Consider the following 16,423-nt stretch of genomic DNA (forward strand, 5'->3'; position numbering starts at 1 on the left):
GTAGTGTCTTCTCAAAATAAAAGGGCCTATACCAAAAAACCTATTGCCAATCCTTACTGCTAATTACAAATAGCGTCGGTAAGTGTTCATGAAAAAGAAAGAAGTGTTCACAAAATGATATGTCAGGATGTTCAGGCCGTTGGCCTCCCTTCCCCACGGTTTCAGCTTGGGACAAGCAGTTCACTCGAGCAAAGCACATACTCTGGCTTCTTCGGCACAAGGATACAGTTCTATTACGAGCATCACGGCCTTCTGTGTACAAGTCTCTTTCCTCTCAAAAGTCTCTTGATTCAGAGGGCCTAATGTACAAAAACAAAACACAAAGTTCTTTTCTTCTTATAAGTATTCAATTTGGGTGAATCACCCTGGATCCCCATCAGCCGGGCTCAGATCCCTTTTTTATCATGATCGTTACTGTTGATCCCCCTCTTCCCGGCTCAGATACCCCGTTTTACAATGTTCAGAGAATATTCTTTCTCGGGTGACTCACGGTTCACCCAGGATCCCCCTCAGCCGGGCTCAGACCAACTGCAGTTTGTATTAAACTATCGAAGACTTTTGATTGTGCACAGGATTTAGCTTGACCCGTTGCAGGACCACTTCGATCTCAAAATTCCCTTTTCAACAGTTGCCAATCAGTTGGATACCTAACAGAGACCTTTGAATGAGCACCCACTCTGTCTACAGTATCTTTCTTGGCCTCCCAAAGTTCAGTCACTCCTCCAGTTTTCAATCATATTTGCATAGCTCGTAACATACGTTTCACACACTGTTCCTTTTAGATTTCTTCATATACTGTTGCCACTTGAAACCATGGTTCTATCACAGGCTGGTTTGGTATCAGTCTCTCCGACTCACCGGCTGTGTTGTCTTACTGATGCTGCTTTGTTGTAGGAGCCAAGGACAGTGCCAAACAATCCTCCCCGCATTGGTTATTGATGGGGGAGAGCCCCGGGTACCTCCAACACACAATGCAGGTTTGTTCAGCTTTAGTTCCCGGTCTTAGGCTTCTTTCTTTCCAAGGTTCACGAAAGTAACAGTCTGAAAAGGTCAAGGGCACTTCCCTCCTTGCAGCCCTCTCTGGTCTCAACGTCTTTCTCCTCGTGTTCAACTACCATCTTGGAACTGCTGCTTCCTTGTGTGCTTTGCCTTGCTCAGAATGTGCTTTTGTGCTCCGCCTTTCATCCGTGTGGGGAAGTCAGGAGTGTGTAATGATCAGTAATTGCCTGACCTTTCCTGACCATTGTATTGGGACATTTCAGGTACACGGCTCTGGTGTTAGTCTGTTTTCGCTCACAGTGACCTGTCTGTGAGAAAGTGCTTGTGTCGGGAAAAGGGGCTTGGGGGGGTTTGAGTTCTTAGGTATCCTACCTGGTAGGATGGGGAAAAGGTGTTACAGGGAAGGGGATACCGCGTCTCACCAGCCGGTGTCCCAATTCCACTCCCCAAAGACCCCTTATCCAGATGATCCTCCTGCACTGGATCCAAAAGTGATGGCCGTGTCCTGGCCACCTGGATGACAGATCCCTGGGGACTAGCGGGTGAGACACCTTCTGGTTTCTCACAGTACATAAATTAAATGTCAAAGTCTTTTGTCATCTCTGTTTTTTGCAGTGAAGGCTTTAGGATGGACCAAGACAGAACCAAGCTCTGGCAAAACTTGTCTTGTTGAAGCTCCATTCCATGGAGCACCGAGCCCCAAACCACCCATGTTGTGTGTGGGGGAGCTGCCACGATTCGCTATATCACCCATAGAATTAAGCAACCCAAAAATTTTCTCCTGTGCGCGTATCCTTAGGCTTGAGGCACGATTCAGGTACGCTTCATTTAAGCAAAGGGAACTATGTGACTGATTTACAAATTCTGTGAAGCATTTAGGGAAATGAGACATCCTTCAATCAAGCAGAACAGCGCAAGCCTGACATCCATAAACAGGCATCACATCCATAAACAGGCACTGTCTAAAGAGTGCATAAGACATTTTACTGTTAGAGTGACTGTTGTGACAAATGTAATGATCAGAAAGCCCAGTTTGCATTTCTGGCTCTTATGCTTGAACCACTGTATCATACATATTTCAAATATACAATCCGGTGCTCATTCTTATGTTCCAAAAATGCTCTTTGCATTTATGCAAATTGCCAGATAGAACATCAGTGATATTAGTCTTCCTCTCCTTTCTTATAGGTTGTTATATGTACAGAAATTCACTCTGTTAGTAAATAAACAATTACATCGTGAGTATATACTCACTGATTGAATTGTTTATTTACTAAGTAAGAGAGCTAATTGATTTACAAACAGCAGACGAATATACAAATATACAAAATGCATACTGGATGCAAACACCCCCTTTTGAAACCATGCTGAAAGACACTCATTGTCTTCATTGAGTCTCCTTGGGCTCAGTACCTCATGCAAGTACTCCCCCCCCCCTCCCCTGACTCCTTCCCATCCCCCCAGCTGCACATGATTCGGTTTCGTTAGGAGATCAGGCACTGCTCACTGCTCAACCTGGTCTGGAGCTTTGAGTTTCAGCCCACCCACTCATTGTCCTCCACCACATGCGCAAAGAGAGCATGCTTTCGCAGAGTCAATTTTGTCCATTTCCAGCACTGGTTTTCAGCATCACAATCTCAAGGTGGAGGGCCAAGAATTTCAAAATAGTATTTTCATGCCAAATTTGACATATTCTGGTCTTGCCTACACAATTAACAAATCACCTTCTTTACACCTGCATCTTAAACACGTGTTCTTGATTAGCTAGGCCTGTACATGCAATGAGATCTAGTGTAGGGTACCCTGGCAGCTGAAATCATGTTAAGATGTTAATGAGAAAGAGTCGATTGCCAAAGGTTATGATCGCAGGTACCATGGAGACACATTCATCCATTATGGTAAGGGATGAAGGACCAGGCCTCCAAGGTGGCTGTGCAAGTCACTGTGGAGCGACAGGAATTGCAGGCAGGCTGGATTGGATCAGAGAACCAAAGTCTCTCTGGCTAGTAAGGTGCCACCAGAATCAGAGTCCAATTCCAAAACCTCCTGAACTTGGAGATCACTCCGTAGATCAGTAGAACAGGATAAAGGCATATTCTGCTGGGTCATCTCAGCGCCGTCGACCACAAACCCCCAGGGATCTCAAGAGTGATGTCCCCCATGCTTGTATATGTATAACGAACGGGCCGACAGTGATTCACCGGACAAGCAAAGCTCTCAAGAGTGCTCCAGCCCCAAACAGAGGAAGAGGGCTGAAGGAATGCAAGACGAAAAGCACAATTTATGAACCACAAGCAGATAGATACCCACCACACTGAAAATTAGTGTAAGCATAAAAATAAAGAAAAATGAGGAAAAAGGGGGAATACAAAAAAAAAAGAAACAAAACCCCAAGATCATCTTTTTGTTTCGCTGTTAGTTGTGATATGGTAATGTCTGCGCTATTGGCCCATGACACCGTGCTGCTCCTGTACACTTATTTGCCTTTGCGAGGCAATTACAGTGTTGCGCGCACAAATAAAAAAAATAGACAATTGCCCTATTCTAAGTGGGAAACAGCGCAACATCCTTTTTCTTTTTTCAACACTTATATTTTCTTTTTGCTATTATCATTACAAAGCAGCTAAAGCTTAAACTGGGGCAGTTCTATACACCATATATGGAACGGACAAAAATAATCATGCACGTGGCATTTGCGTGTTACAGACACGGCTGGCTGTGCAGGAGATGGAGGATCTTCCCTGTAAGGTAGACATTCATATAATTGACTTATTCCTCTAGTCGCGTTGGGAGCAGGAAAAACCTCTGAGCGGGTATGGACTGTGGAGTGTGAGGACCAAGGGTGGCTGTGCGCATCTCTATCATTCATACTTCCATATTGCTATTGGAAAAGGACTCTGTTTGCCTCCTCGTGGAATAGGCAGCCCACTGGTATGGCAGAAAGGGGAAGGGACGTAGGAGTAAAAATACAGCAATTAAAACACCATTAAAATTAAACTTAACAGGACACTGTGTTGACTGCTTGGATGCTTTTGTGGTACTGTCATTGCCTCTTCTATTTAGGTCCAGTCTATTTTATCGAATCCAATGAACGTAAGGTTTTTCTGCCACAGACAAAGCCACGGCCACGGCCTGGATACAATCCTTCCTTGACAGCAGAACAATGAGAGTCTTCGCTCGTGCAGAGTTAGGGGATCCAGCACCAGTAACCTGTGGAGTTCCACAAGGGTCCTACGTCCATCGGACATTGTACACCATTTTTACCAAGCCTTTGTTTGATGATCTGGACCACTTGGGTGTCACCTACAATAATTATGCAGATGACACCTAAGTCCTCATTCCCATCACCAGGAATTACGACCTGGACATAAAACTACCAAACAAAATATACTTCATCATTCAGACATGAATGGCCACTCACGGCCTCTGTCTCAATGATGAGAAGACAGAACTATTTCTTACTGGCTCCCAAGCCAAACTTAACAAATTGGACACCACAAATTCTTTAACATTGGCGGGATTAATATTTCAGTCACTAAGGAAGTAAAGACATTAGGATTCTATCTTGACTCAACTTCAACATTGACCAAGGAAGTAAATGTGACAGCCTGCGCTACAGCCTACACCTGCAAGTTCCTAAACGCCAGCAGACCTTTCCTTTCAATAACAAGCTGTTCCACTTTAGCTAGAGCACTTATCTAAATTGGATGATTGCAACGCCCTCTAAATAGGTACTTATAAGCAAAACCTGAACAAACTTCCAGTATTGCAAAATAACGCATTTAAATCTGCCTTCAACATACCGAGATCACACCACATATCAGAAATCAGACGTAATGCCTGCTGGCTCTCGATAAAGAACAGAATTTCCTTTAAAACACTCACCCGAACTCACTCACAAGTGCCTGTCCAATTCAGCACCTAATATCTGACAGATAGATTCACCAAAAACCAATCAGATGGGCCTACCTGAGCCGCTCAACTACTCTGCCTTAGAGTCCCGAGATTGAATTTACAAAATCAGGGGGTAGTAGCTTCCCTGTCCAAGCATCCAAATTATGGAACTCCTTACCCACAGCTCTAAGAGCAGAACCTTCATTTTCCCGATTCAGGATTCTTGCAAAAAATTGGCTTGCCATCCAGGAGACTCAATACATTTCTTTCTTACCTTCTACTTACTAGACGGACCTTATGATACGTATAACTGTATAGTCTAACAATGTATCAACATGTATATCACTGTAATCTGCTTGCATTGCTGTATCTCTCTGTATATAACTGTTATCCCCACCACATCCTGATACCTGTACTATATTGTATCCAGTTATTATAACCATTTATTGTAACCTTGCTATTTAAGCAACGCGCCCAGTTACCTGAGGGTTAGGTGCGCTATACAAATAAACAATTCAATTCAATTTACTAATGCCATACACAGTGAGGGAATGAACGATCTGGCAAAGACCTCAATGCCTCCTTCTCCTCCTGTAGCGTAAAACACCAGATTTTTGTACCAGGCTTGAAATGGAGACAAAGTAGTTAGTCCCGGAACAGTGGCCAGCATGTGGTCCACAGTTTGAATACTGTTATCGTTGCAGGCACAAGCTGATTGCTCCCAAAAATTTGGTTTCCAAGCTGCCTTGGGAGCTGGCCAGTTCAAGCTTTGAAAAATAACCCTTTTGTGCAAGGAATAGGGTGGAAATCTAAGTGTGGCTAGCAGTCCATGCACAGCAAGATAGAAAGGCAGGTGCCAAGGAAATTTGAACATGCTTTGGATAACTGGTTCAAGGCAGTTCTGCATTCTAACTCTTGATCATATGCACCCCCCAAAAACTCTTGCAACGGCTCTACTGGGTCATTTGGACATAGTAGTTCAGTCAGAGGAATTCCAGTGATTACCCTAGGCAATTCCTTCTTTGGGTGGATCTCTTGGGGAGGGAAAAGACAATGGATCATCGTAAGAAGCGAAGCAAGTAGCCTTGTCAGACTTTGTTGTACAAGCAATGGCGTCAAGCTCAAATTCCTGGTGAAGTGCTGCTACCGGTGTGGTCTCTGAAACACTGCTCACGCAGCACTCAATTTTTCTAACTAGGCCGTGCGGTCGAGTGTCACTAGTAAACAGTATACAGAAGGTCAAAACTTAGCAGTGACTGAAATGTGGTTTTAGCATTTTTGATAAATTGGGCTGAAATGTCACTTTTCTGTCAACACATTAAATACCCAGTTCACATGTACGCCGATACCTAGTAGAATGGCACAGGGTGAAAAAAGCATGTCACGCAAACAGCCAGTTGGTGAAAGAGCATTTCCTTTGTTTTTTCAATGACGCAGTTTCTTTTGCATGGTTGACCCATGGCCTCCTGCTTCGTTCTACACCTATTTTCATTGATTGACAATTACATCGTCATATACATACCTAAAACACAGTTTATCTCCTCCTTTCCAAAGTTAAAAACAGCGCAAGAACATTTTTGTAAAACTTCTATTTTAATTTTGGTATCATCATTGCAAAACATGAGGAGGTTTATCTGGGGCAGATATGTACAGTCTATGTGGAACAGGCAAACCATCATGTGTGTGCCAGTCAAGCTGGATACTGGTGGATATGCAAGAAAGCGAGGACCTTATCTGTAACATACACATTCACATATTCTAGTTATTGTTCCTTCATCTTCTATGTAATGAAGTCCTTTGCTGCTATAGATCACAACATATAATGTGTGGCCCAGTGGCACCTTTAACAGGGACATGTTTTGCATCATCCCTGGTCTGTAGAATATTGGTCCTAGATCCTGCTAAATCTTATGAGGGGACCATGCCTTCACATATTTGGGGTATGGATTAGAAAGCAAAGCAGTTAACCATTTCATTGCTTTCTCAAGTCCCATGCTTTCCCACTCCAAATCGTTTTCGCTGGTGAAGCCGCTAGAGAACCGATAGTTTTAGCTCCAAGACCCAGCTCTATATCAATCCAGTGTGTGTGGATAAACTACTTTTGGTCTCTCCCTAAAACTTGCATGGATTTGAGCTCAGGTATCAGCGGGGGCTGGGGTGGGGGTATTTAACCCTCTTAGTTCTATTGTCCAACAAGGATCTCCAATTTCCCCCCAAAGGAGTACTCTGTGAATAAGATCAAATTCCTCCTTGGAAGATATGACAGGGTGAAAGTAGGAATTTGAATACCTACTCCAGTCCTAAATCCTGCCTGGTGCAACAGTATTTTCAGGTGACCCGATTATTCGATTAGTCTTCATAAATGAATCAAGTAGGGAGATGAGCTTATAGGACGCTAGGTCCTTCTTGTTGCTATCTTTTATGCGGGACGATTGCCCCTTGTCTTCTTGTAAGAAGAATTTCCATGTAGTCCACTCCTGCCTGAAAGGGGCATGTACATCAGTCCACCACCTAATAAAATGGACTTCTGCCCATGGACACACTGATCCTTCGTAGTGTATACCTTTTCCAGGAATTATATCCACGTTTCAACTCCAATGTGATTGTCTAATTGTCAGGGGCAGCTTGATTGTTATCTGACCCCTTTAAGACCAAGGTTCACAATGGACCTCATTTCTCTTTTGGCATCAAAGCTCACCCAATTATTAACACCTAATATTAAAGTGCTTCGAAGCTATAGTAATCAGGCAGGAAGCATCATATAAAACATGAAAGTATTTTCAATACTGGTATCATTATTATAACAAGGCACTGCCGTTCCGGTTGGTTTGGTGATTTTACAGCTCTTCGGCCCGGCCATCCAAGGACCTGGAATCAGACACATAATTGGACTACATAGTTTGGTATAACCGCTGGTTTATGGGGGATACATTAAGAGAATACTCACTTGCCAGTTTCTTTCAAAATAATCTAGCTGCAGCTGGCCAGATCAATCTATGCTTGTTATTAACGATATTATGGCGCATAGAGTCATTACAAGAGAAAGATAATCACTACGATTAGCTCGGCCTTTATCATAGGGTTTGGTGCAAACAATGGTAAAGTCAATAGGACTAGTGGCTGTGTTCAATGAAAACGAGAGTTCTGTGGATGGTCATAAGGAATCCAGTCACGTAGACATTCAAGGGCCAGTTTTTGCAGTTCATAATACACAGCCATGCTCCTTGGACAGTCTTGTGACTTAGGGGGAAGGAATGTACTGGGCATGTTTCCTGTCTGAACTCAAGAAACCTTTGACAGAGTATAATCAATGTTGGTACTAAAATCACCTGTTATTATTAAAGCCCTGTCCAGATGTTCCTGTCAACAATCAAAAACAGACCCTTGTGGCAGCTGGGGCATTGTACTTTAGGTCTGTGTACATACATGAGCTTCAGATGGTGATGAACGGCAACCATCATTGCAGCAGTGACTGCCCATTTCCGCACAGCTGTATGGAAATAAACCTTGCCTCTACCTTTGCTGCTGCCTCCCTATTGGATTATTTGGTGATGTGCTGCAGGTTTCTGCCTGCTGCAAACAGTTTTATAATAAAGGTTTACAGAAGGTTTTATATAGACTGCCACTGTAAAGTTCTCACAAAAATGTGATAAGGCCACATTGGTCTTGATTTGTCGTTGAGGATGTTCATGAAGAAGGTAAAGATTTACCATAGCCTATTTTCACTGCCATAGCTGGCCCGCCACTCGGATGGCCTCTACTTGAACAGTGGGCTGGCTGGGGCATCGCATCGGAATAAACCATTAGTGTACCACGTTCCTTGGAAAATAAGATGATTGTTAAACTCAATTATACTTGAAAAATATGGATCCCTTGAGTGCCAACAAATCACCTGCAACCCAAGAAAGAATGGTCAATTGCACAACAGGTGGCATCCAAACACCAACACCTTAAATACCAGGACTATGGTTACACCTGGGGACCAGCTGCAGCAGCAGCCAGGTGAATTACCTGAATCTATTGCAGTCCATAAGAAGGAGAGGAGACGGCTTCAGGATGACGATCTGTAACTGCTTTCTGGTGTCCTCGTATTGTCTGAAATGAAGAACAGTATATGCTTTAGTTTCCATTAAGCGGGCCTGATAAATATGGTCATACGCTCAAAAATAATTCACCTGAAATAAATAAGGTTATTAGCGCATAGCTCTTTACACCATTGCTGCTGTTGTGCGTGACAAACTCCATTCCAGAAAGTGCCATCTCCTTCTGCAAGCCACATGTCCCTTCTCACCCGCTCCATTCCAGGTGCCACGTCTCCCTGATTGTACATCAACAGCCACCTTTCTTTAACTGCTCACACTGCACCTAAAGCAGAGATAGCCTTACAGTCCACAAAATCATCTCCACCTTCCCAGAATCCAATTTCCAAGCAACCATCCAATCCCTAATCGTGTCCTTACTAGACAGAACAAGTGCCTTTCTCGCCAGCCAAAATGCCAATCATTTCTGGTGTCTCAAGGCAGTCCTCCACCAATCAGCACCGCTGCAATGGTCATCACAGGTTCAACGACTTAATCGTAACACTCTGATGCCCCTCCACTTTTACTCCTGCACAATCAATATAAAAGAACTGCGTCACAACACATTTGTAGCAAGCTGGTGGAGATTCTCACTATCTGTTGTGGCCACTGCTATACCAGACACTAAAGTATTGCCAGACTACAGATTTGCAAAAGAAAAAGTAGCGAGATGATCCATAAGGAGTGAATGCACACTGCTTGCCTGGGCTGAGACCGCCCTTCTCACTGCCAGAAACGAGACTAACAGATGTTCTCCTGACCAGCCTGAAGCAGGGCTCAACTCTCCAGTGTCAGAATGCTACTCTCCGGATTGACTCCATATGAACAAGGATAGCAAATTCCAACAGTGTAGGCTTTTGTGCAGGTATGGATAGTCATTTGCCAGGCACTGCCGGAATGGTAACAACTGACCAATAATGGTAGCAGCTGCAAAATAATGTGTGTACCTGACATAAAATAGCAGTCTCTGGAAAATGGTCAGCTAAAATGTATAAACAAGCCAAAACTGCTGGCTTTGCCAATGTTTGTTTTAAACAGAACTTCAGTCAAGGACACCCATATTGCTTATAAATCAAGTGGCTGAGAGCACACTTGTTTAAGCCATTTGTATTACACCAGTAGCATATTAACAACTTACATTAAGCCATTAAATCTCACAAGACTGCTTTGAAGTAACACTGGCAGACAGTTTGGTGGTAAATCTGCCAACTATCAACAAACGGATTACTGTTACCGCCACTCGGTCTCTCAGATTTACCGGGGCATTGCAAGTGGTGGTAGGGCAGTGTTAATCCCCATTTTTGGAGTCCATAGGACTCCATGGGGATTCCGGTGGAATTATAGCTGACAGTATTTCTGTCAATTATTGGCTGAAAAGTGGAGGATTTAACCTTCAGCTAAAAGCTGGACCTAAATATCCCACCTTAACACCAAACTTGTAGTGTGATAATGTGACAGTAACTGAATTACTGGCGCATTACCACCATTTTTACCTGCACCGCCATACTGTAATGAGGCCCAAAGTTTGATGTTACTGCTTGATAAAGCTAGCACACTGTGATCCCAGGAGGATGTGTTTTCAGTGGGGAGGGGCAGGAAGTGGGTGGGAATGGCTATAGGGATTAGCGTGGACATGGCAGGTGAGTCCACCACAGAGGGTTAAGGTGTGGAATTGGTGCCCACAGACATCCTAGGGAGAGACTCCGGTTTGTTTCACCTTCCGCGGCCCCCAGGGCTTATCCTCTAGACAAACGAGGTGGCAGAGCTCAGTGATCCCCTGGGAGCTCCCGATGACAGAGGAATATAGGATCGCAGGCCGGGGTGAGAACGGCCACGATCTGCAAGAGGTATGGAAGTCTACACAGCCAGCCATGAAAGGAGATATAGCGCGCTTACTGCAATCTCTACAGCAAGATATTATGTCCTCCATGCAAGAAATAAAAGAATCTCTACATGACCTCAGCGACAATTCTCATGTCACGGAAGAACGGCTTACTTACCTGGAAACAGCCTTGTGTGAACACACGGATAACCAGACCAGCCTTGCACAATGGGTCCTGGAGTTAGAAACTCAGCATCGCCAAATAGAAGATAAAAAGGAAGACAATGAGAACAGGGCATGGAGGAATAACATCAGGATCCGAGGAATGCCCAGAGGAGCCTCCAATCAGGATCTTGAAGACTATGGCCCTCATTATGAGTTTGCCAGTATTACCAGTGGGATAAGGGCAAACTGCAATTAGTGTTGCTGCTGCCCAATAACCCGCTAATACCGGAATATTACAAGCAGCAGAGAGCCAATAAGTTTCCATTCCCATGGACTCCAATAGGACTCCATGGGATGGGATTGCCTCAATCACTGCTGACAGTGATTCAGGCATTTCTTTGCTGGTAGGGGCCTTAAATACCGGCAGGTCAGGCTAGCCAGTAGATCACTGCCCCCACCGGCAAACTTGAAGTGTGCAGGTGCGGAAGAAATGGCAGAACCGGAATTACCTGCATTTTTTCCAGCATTTTGTCGGGGCCGACTCGCTTGTAATGAGGCCATATTGCCTTTCTATCTTGCTGTGCATGGACTGCTAGCCACACTTAGATTTTCATCCTATTCCTTGCCCAAAAGAGTTATTTTTCAAAGCTTGAAATGGCCAGCTCCCAAGGCAGCTTGGAAACCAAATTTCTTGGAGCAATCGGTTTGTGCCTGCAACGATAATAGTATTCAAACTGCTGACCACATGCTGCCCACTGTTCCGGGACTTACTACTGTGTCTCAATTTCAAGCCTGGTACAAAAATCAGGCGTTTTACACTAGAGGAGGATAAGGAGGCATTAAGGTCTTTGCCAGATCGTGCATACTCTCAGTCTGTATGGCATTAGTAAATTGAATTGAATTGTTTATTTGTATAGCACACCTAACCATCAGGTAACTGGGCACGTCGCTTAAATGGCCTTATTTAAGTCATTTAACGGAGACTCCACTGAGATAGATCTGATGCTGGACCAGGACCACAGTATATTTACGAACTATCAACAACGGAAAGCCTTGGTCCCAGATGTATTGACAATGGGTGCATTTCTTTAAGTTGAAAGAACTCGTCTTGTAAAAGGCGAGATCGCAGGGAGATCATTGCTTCAGGGAGTCGTCCATTCAATTGTTTTAGGACCTAGCCTTGGCATCTATCTTTTGACATTGAAAAATGAACCCCTTAACTGGCTGGTTGCAGGAGAAGTCGATACATTATCGATGGGGACACCACTTTAAAATCAACTTCTCCTTTGAGGGGACGCAACACCAATTCTCTTCACTGCGAGCTGCAGTGGAAACACTAAAAATCCCCCAAACTGAGGTACATCTACCTGAGTCAAAGGACCTCTCTAAGTTACATCCTGAATGGTCCATAGCAAGATCTAGGAAGGAGAAATGCTGGCATCTCCAGCGTCCCTCATTGGATAGATGAGAGAGGAGGGTAGACTCCAATGAAACCTCCTCAATCTAGAAATATGTGTTGATTTAGAAATCTCCGATTTTATATCGAACTCACTGGGTGCAAGGTTGGTGGTTAGATCTGTGCTAGACCCCGTTACTAGTTAGTAAACGTTTGGTAGAGTTGATCTTCACCAATCGTTTCACATTATAGTTGTGCAGTGCAGCGTATGCAAGCATCCCTAATTGGGTTATGTAGGTGAAGTGTCCCCATAATTGGACTATGTTATTTTTGGTCTTAGAAAATCCAGATTTTACTTTTGGGCTGTTGGAATATTGGTTTACAGTCACAGCGGCTAGGTTTCTGAGGAGTGAGGATGAGGAACAGGTTTATATAGGTTCTCAATATATATATATTCAGATCAATGACAAAATCCGCTGGGCCACATCAGTGATGTGTAATGGGTCTGACAACGAGGTAGTTAAAAGTGTATCCGAGATACGTAAACAAACTCCCCTTCATGGGGCTATAGGTATGTCTCTCTTTCGTGGAATTACTAAAAGGACGAGAATGCAAGATATATCTTAAAATCGTCTCCCTGAAAGTCCAAGGTTCAAATTCACAAAATTCACAAAAACCACAGACTGCCTTACACCCTTTCCTATGCACTACGAGTTTTCCCACTATGAACTGATTATGCCCATTCCGGGCTCTAACGCATTTAGCCTTTAACTCATTACCCTTAGCCCTAAATTGACTATGCCTAGCTGTGAATTGATTATGCCTAACCCTGAATTGACCATGCCTAGCCCTGAATTGATTGTGCCTAGCCCTGAATTGATTGCGCCTAGCCCTGAATTGGTTGCGCCTAGCCCTATGTTGCTTATGCCTAACCCTGAATTGATTGCACCTAGCCCTAAATTGATTGTGCCTAGCCCTGTATTGATGGTGCCTAGCCCTGAATCGATTGTGCCTAGCCCTGAATTGATTGTGCCTAGCCCTGAATTTACTGCGCCTAGCCCTGAATTTATTGCGCCTAGCCCTATATTGAATGTACCAAGCCCTAAATTGACTGTGTCTAGCCCTGAATTGACCGTGCCTAGCCCTGAATTGACCATGCCTAGCCCTGAATTGACCATGCCTAGACCTGAATTGACCATGCCTAGACCTGAATTGACCATGCCTAGCCCTGAAATGATGGTGCCTAGACCTGAATTGCTTATGCCTAGACCTGAATTGATTGTGCCTGTCCCTGAATTGAATGTGCCTAGCCCTGAATTGAATGTGCCTAGCCCTGAATTGAATGTGCCTAGCCCTGAATTGACTGTGCCCAGACCTGAATTGACTGTGCCCAGCCCTGAATTGATGGTGCCTAGACCTGTATTGATGGTGCCTAGACCTGTATTGATGGTGCCTAGACCTGTATTGATGGTGCCTAGACCTGTATTGATGGTGCCTAGACCTGTACTGGTGGTGCCTAGCCCTGAAGTGATGGTGCTTAGCCCTGAATTGATAATGCCTAGCCCTGAATTGAGTATGCCTAGCCCTGAACTCAGTGTGATTAGCCCCGAATTGACCATGCATAGCAATGATTTGAACACGCCTCGCTCTAAATTGATTGCGTGACCCAAACCCAGCATTTGGGACCAACAACCCACCACAGCCCCTGAGCAAAAATTGATACCCAGCCATAATAACTTCACGCCAACGCTTACCAATCCCACTGTGCCCAATGATGCATTGAGCCTCACCACTCAATCCCCACCACACAAAACCCCAAAAGACACTCAGGCTGCCACAGTCAGCAAAACTACCATCAAGGGTGGTCTGATCAATGCTAGATCACTCCTAGCTCATGCCCTTGACATATATGACCTCATAACCACCAACCATCTTGATCTCCTAGGGGTCACAGAAACCTGGCTGCACCCTGCAGCAGGCCCCACACTCTCATTGCCATACCGGAAGGATTCACAATTTACAGAAAAGATAAAACCACCACCAAAGGAGGTGGAGTTGCCCTGATCGCTAAATCCGACCTCTCCATCAGAGAATCACATGAACAAGCTTTTCCATCTGAGGAACTTCTCTCAATCAAACTATCCTACCCCAATACAGCAACTACCACCATGCACATCATATACCGACCACCTGGACCATTACAAACCTTTGACGAGGACATAACTCTACTACTCTCAAAAAACACTAAACCATCTACTCAAATCATCATCTTAGGTGACTTTAATCTTGGCCTCTATGACAGCCTAGATCCCAGTGCCAGGACCATTCAAAATACAATGGCTGCTCTTGGACTTATCCAACGTCTTGAACAAGCATCCCATGACAAAGGCCGCACCTTAGACTGGCTTGCCGATCTAAATGTATCAAACAGCATTATTGCTAATTCCCCTTGCCCCTGGTCAGACCATAACATCAACACATTCACGATCCCCAGACAAACCCAAAATAAAACTACTCCACACTTAACCCCAGCTACCCTTGCAAGAAACACGCGCAACATGAAACGCATTAACCTTCTCTCTCTATTAGGCCCCATCACTGAAGGTACCTACGCACAGGCCAACCGGTCAGCTTTGCTAGATCTCTACAACACCACCATCCTTCAAGCCATTGACAAAATTGCCCCACTCAAACTCTGCAAACATAAACAGACAGCTCACCTGACCTCAAGAATCTTAGGTCGAATAAACTTGCAGCTGAATCAACCTGGAAAGCCTCAGCATCGAAAAACAACAGAGATCTATTCATCTCCTCCGCTAAAAGTACAAACCAGCAATACTGCTTGCTAAAAACACTACTTACAATGAGCGCATAGCAAATGCCAAATCTAGCAGTAAGGAATTATTCACCATCCTGAGGGAAAATGAGTCCCCCACCAGCCCACCCGATACCTGTCAGAAAAATTAAACCTGGTGTGCTAACATACAGCATGCACTCCTCAACAAAATAGCTACACTCCAAAATAAAATCACAAACAAAAAAGACAAGTTAACACTGCCAGCCATTAACACTGACCCACCAATCACCAGAGAGCCTTTACCCCCTCCTTTCGAATTTAGGCCAATCTCCACTACTGAGGTCATCAAAATTATCTCCAGCTTAAAACCATCAAGATGTCAAGGTGACATATGCCCTGTCGCTATAATCAAAGACTGTTACAGAACTCTCCCCATTCATCACCTCTCTCATCAATAATTCTTTCTCACAAGGTACAGTCCCTAAGAATCTGAAAGAAGCATGGGTCCACCCACTTCTATAAAAAAAAATCCCTTTACCCCAGCATCCCTACCAAGTACCGTCCCTTCATGATGGTCCCCTTCCTCTTGAAAAACGTCGACCGTGCCGCCTACCTCCAGATTCAAGAACACCTGGAAAACAACAATCTCCTTGGCGTACGCCAATCAGGTTTCCGACCTAGACACGGGACAGAAACGGCACTCCTCCACCTAAAAAACAAATGGACACCATAATTGACAATGGACACTTAACCATAATACTTCTCCTAGACCTCTCTGCAGCATTTGACTTAGTAAATCATAAAATACTATGTCACCATCTACACTGTGCTGCACACTTCTCACCGAATGCCATTGCCTGGATAAAATCATTCCTTTCCGAGCATACCATGAGAGTTTTTTCAAATCTAGCTAACACCACCCCTGCCTCCATTCCCTGCTGGGTTCCTCAAGGATCTTGCGTATCACCAACGCTTTACAACATATTCATCAGCTGCTATTCGACTGCCTTGATGAACGTGGATTATCCTATACAAACTACGCGGATGATACGCAAATTCTAATTCACCTAACTGGAGACTACAACACTGACTCCACCATCCTCAACAACATTTACCAGATGATCAAATCCTGGATGGCTCAACATGAACTTTGTCTAAATGACGACAAAACTGAGCTTCTTTTGGTAGGCACCCAAACTCACCTCAAAAAACTTGACTCCAAATACAAACACTTCATAATAGATGGAAATACCATTACCATCTCGAAAGAA

The 16,423-nt window shown here is 44.2% G+C and overlaps 1 protein-coding gene across 6 annotated transcripts in view; it reads right to left on the reverse strand.

Moving 5' to 3' along the window:
* LOC138503953 (uncharacterized) overlaps window positions 1-16,423 on the reverse strand; it is an 863,233-nt gene that overhangs the window by 431,952 nt on the left and 414,858 nt on the right. For all 6 annotated transcript variants that reach the window (XM_069624086.1, XM_069624084.1, XM_069624081.1 and 3 more), the window contains one exon: window positions 8,905-8,988. The gene's annotated coding sequence lies outside the window, so the exon portion shown is untranslated. The remainder of the gene's footprint in view (window positions 1-8,904; window positions 8,989-16,423) is intronic.

This window comes from Ambystoma mexicanum, chromosome 11, assembly GCF_040938575.1.
Source record: "Ambystoma mexicanum isolate Mex_15411 chromosome 11, UKY_AmexF1_1, whole genome shotgun sequence".
In the NCBI taxonomy this organism is placed as follows: Eukaryota; Metazoa; Chordata; class Amphibia; order Caudata; family Ambystomatidae; genus Ambystoma; species Ambystoma mexicanum.